We start from the raw sequence: 4440 nt of genomic DNA, 5'->3' as shown, positions 1-4440 counted from the left end.
GTGTTCTTTCCACCTACTCACACTGGAGTGATGAAGCTAGGAAAGACACCCTGGCCATAGTGAGGAGCTGCGCATGCAAACACACACACACACTCATATCTATGTCTATATCTATATTTATATCTATATATATATGTATATATGCATCCCCTGCTGTGAGAGCGTTTGCCCTCACGCGCCATCTCTATAGGTTCTTTCACTGTCCATAGAGGCCCCTCTGCCCCCTGAGCCCCTGAAAGAACAGGTACCCAGTGAACTCTCATTCTTTCCTCATAGCCACAAGTCTAGAGTGTCCTGGCTTCATCCTATTCACATCCCCTGTCCTCATTTTCCTGCTTCTCCTTGACATGGCTTTCCATAGTACTATACTTCACCTCCCATGTCTCCCATTTCCTGCCTGTCCATTAGAAGGAGGATGACAAGTGAGATAGTTTGAAATGAAATTTGGACTTAGCCAATTTGGGAATCCTGTGCCTCATCATTCTTCAACGTGTTTTGGAAGCAATGTGGAAGATGGCATTGCAAGAAAAGAAAGTGTTGGACTCAGTCTAGTATCTAATTGTGTTTGAGATTCCTTCAGTAGTCCCAGGTGTGCTCCCCCAATCCTTGAATGTTCAGTGAAATCTCAGTACAAAATTCCACAAACCTATTGGAAGGGTCGGATCCTTGTGGAATGGCTGGAAAAGAGGACTGTACTATTAGTTGGTGGTTTGTGTGATGAGAAGGGGTAAGGGGGACCCAGCCTGGGCCATGACGCTTTATTGCAGCTCCAAAATTTCAAAAGGTCCTTCTGCAGATTCTATAACCAACCTGAGCAGGACACTGTTTCCCAGGTGAGGGACCCAGCCCACAGGTAGCCTTGTCTTCCTCAGGTGGCCCTGCTTCTGCTAAGAGTGGTGGTAGGGTCCAACCTGAAGCATCATTTGCCCCGAGGGAAATAGCCTCACATCTCAGCATGCTGGAGTTCAGGGTCATTTTTTTTTTCCTCATTGGGTTTATTGGTATATTTGAGGTATACATTACAGTTACAATTATTGTTGGGGTCTTGTACCTTTACATGTCAGGTCTTGTTTCTCATTTTTCCCCTTGTCCCTGCCCTCCCTCCAGTCCCTATTCCCTTCCTCATTTACAAACTTTTTCTTTAGATTTTATTATTTTCTCATTTTTTTCTTCCCCTTACCTCTGCGCTACACTTCCCACTCTCCCTACACCTTAAGCCTTTTTCCTCCTATTTCACATTGTCAATTTTCTCATTAAGATATTATGTACTATTATAGTTTATACACACCAGAGAAAATATTCGGTATTTACACATGTGTGATTTATTTATTTCACTTAGGAGTATATCTCATTCAGGGACATTTGGCAGGGCAAGCCAGGCAGTCTATGCTACTTCTGTTTATTCAACCCATTGAGCCAAGGCCATTGTTCTGTTCAATGTGTCGTGTTCCTTCAATGTCCACATGAGATGGGTAGGACTGGAATTTTGAGTGAGGAACTAGATATTGAGGTTATATATTGGGAGAAGTAGCATCAGAGTCAGTGAGGCAAAGTTGGAAGGCCCAGATATCAATTCAGTGTCCACAGAGGCTGGCAGAGTGTCAGAGTGCACAGTGAGTGTTAGGGCCATGACAAAGCTCAGCTGTCATAATGCCGATGAGTTGGCAGTCCGGAACTGTGGTCACCGTTGCCAGGGAGGGGTGGATTGTGGGAACTGTGGAGACAGCAGCAACAGGCTAGGGCCTGAGTGTCATGCCCATCCATTCAGGATAGTCTCCTGGCTCCTGCTTAAAGAAACACATGAGAGGAGGCTCTGAGGACATTGCGGACTTTTGGCTCTCAGTCCTGGTGGCACTGGGTGGAGGGCATCAACCATATTCATGACCACATCCCAGAAGTCAGCAAGTGCATGAGTGGATACTCTGTCTTTCACCTTTTCGCGTCATATTAAGAGAGATTTAGTCACTGTAGCTGCCAGTTTGCCTTTGTCTGTGGTTTTCATGTACATCAGAGTTTTACCAAACTATTTCACAGGACTTTTGAACAGTTATAACCCTCCATCTCCAGACTTTTTCGCCATCCTTCCAACTGGGTAAATCTGTGGCCTGCAGCAGCCTCCTAAGTCTCCTCAGTGGCACTGGGAACTCTTTTCTCCCATCAGTTCCTGGTGTTTACACTGCAACGATGGCATTTATCACATCCTACAGGACTGGTCCTTGTCTGCCTGCGTTGTCCTTCAGTCTGGACAAAATGCTCTGCTTCAGGCCCTCTTGCAGCCCCAGACACAGTCTTGTGCTTGTTAAGGTCCAATATCTTGTGTAGCCTTTCCTGTAGTTTCTGAAACAGAACTGCTTTCCCTGCTGCCTGCTTCTCATAGAGGTCCCTTTCTGTGTTTCCTTCTTTTCCCCTAGCTAGCCACCAAGCTCACACAGTTGGCACCCTCCATTCCTCAGCTCTCTCCTCCAAATTCCTGTCCCCTTTTCCGCATGATAGCATGGTACTCACTGTGACAAGCCCACTGCAGAAGCCTGTGCCCACTCAGCCACTGCAGGAACAGGGGCCCATCAAAGCCTCATTCATTCATCACTTCCACATGTCCCTATTGCCATGGCTGTCTCCCCTTCAACTCCCCCATCCTCATTTCCCTGCTTCTTCCTTCTATGGCTGTCCCACCATACTAGAATTCACCTCACATGTCAATGATTTTCTCCCTATCCATCAGGCAGAGGATAAAAGCCACCAGACAGCACTGTTGAAATGGAATTTGGACCTAGCTAAATAGGGAATCCAGCACCTCATCACACTTCCACCTGTTTTGCAAGCACCCTGTAAAATGGCACTGTGAGAAAAGAAAGTGTTGGATTCAGTCTGGGATCTAATGGTGTTTGAGACTTCTCCAGGTATCCCAGTTGTGCTCACACACCCTGGATTGCTCAGTGAAATCTTGGTACACACATCCCCTCCCTTTTGGAAGGGATATGTCCTTGTGGAATGGCTGGAAAATAGGACTGGGCTGTTAGCTGGAGGCTTGTGTGATGCGAAGGGGCAAGTGACACCCAGCCAGGATCTTTGGGCTTGATGCCAGCTGCGTCTTTTCAGAAGGTCGTCCTCCCAGGCCTGTACCCAACCTGAGCAGGACCCTATTTTCCAGTGGAAGGACACGCCCAACAGGTAGCCTTGTCTTCCTCAGGTGGCCCTGCTTCCCCTAAGAGTGGTTGTACTGCCCAAGCCCAATGGTTAAATGCTTATTGGCTCTGAGGAAAACAGCTACCTGTCTTACTGTGCTGGTGTTCAGGGACGTTTTGCAAGGAAACCGCAGTCAGTCTATGCTGCTTCTGAGTCACCCACCTGTGGAGCCAAGGCCATTGTTCGGTTATAGGGGCCCTGCCATCTCCACCTCCACATGAGAAGCAAAGGGTGGGAATGTTGAGGGAGGCAATAGATACTGTGAATATATTGAGAGCAGTTGGATCAGAGTCAGTGAGGAGAATTTTGAGGTTCCAGATTTCAATTCATGTTGTCTGAGTCTGGCAGAGTGTCATAGCACAGGTTGAGAATCAGGGTGATGACACAGCTCAACTGTCATAATGCCAGTGTGCTGACAGTTCGGAAAGTTAGCCGTGGTGTGGGGGAGGGGTAGAATGTGGGAACTCTGGAGACGTCAGCAGACAGGCTGGGCCCTGACAGTCATCCCCATCCACTTGGGCACATGTCCCGCCTCCTGCCCAAACATGCTTGACAGAAGAAGCAGTGAGGACAGCATGAGGATTTTTGTCTCTCACTCATGTGGGCCGAGGGAGGAGGGCATACTGTGCTTCTTGAGCAGGTCTTCTGTTTATGGGAATAAATTTCCAGTGACAACCCATGTGCCTCTCACCAGGTTGCAGGTACAACTCAGGTTTACGGAGAGTGTTCCCCTCACTTTGTTATTGTCATCACCCTTCATCTCCAGACTCTCTCACCTTCCTTTCCCATGCAAAGCTCTGTAGCCCGGAACTGCAACCTGAGGCTCCTCCCTGTACCCTGGCCCAGGGAACCCTTTGGTCCTATAGTTTTCAGGGGTTCACACTCTAATGTCCTCACCGAGGGAAGCACACAGGAAGGTTCTTTGACTGTGTGGTGCCCTTTGCTCCATCGGAAGATGTCTCCCAGGGTCCCTCTCACAGCACTTGAGCAGGCCTATGCCTAGTTAAGGCCCAGGATGTCGGTTCACCTATTTCTGAGTCTCTGACACAGAACTCCTGACCTCCTTCCCATCTCCTCTGAGCTGCCCATTCCTGGTTTCCTCTTTTTGCTCTATCCCCCTTGGCTGTGCCTCAGTGTACCTCCATTCCACTGATCTTGCTCCTCATTTCCCAGGCACCAGAAAAAAGTAAGACCCTCCTGGTCCCTACCAAACGGCCACTGCTGAGGACACTGGACCAACACAGGCACCGCTGG

This window comes from Fukomys damarensis, unplaced genomic scaffold (genome assembly GCF_012274545.1).
Source record: "Fukomys damarensis isolate Sample0158 unplaced genomic scaffold, DMR_v1.0_HiC HiC_scaffold_73655, whole genome shotgun sequence".
Taxonomy (NCBI): domain Eukaryota; kingdom Metazoa; phylum Chordata; class Mammalia; order Rodentia; family Bathyergidae; genus Fukomys; species Fukomys damarensis.
The sequence above is the reverse complement of the archived record's forward strand: the minus strand, read 5'-3'. Positions refer to the sequence as shown.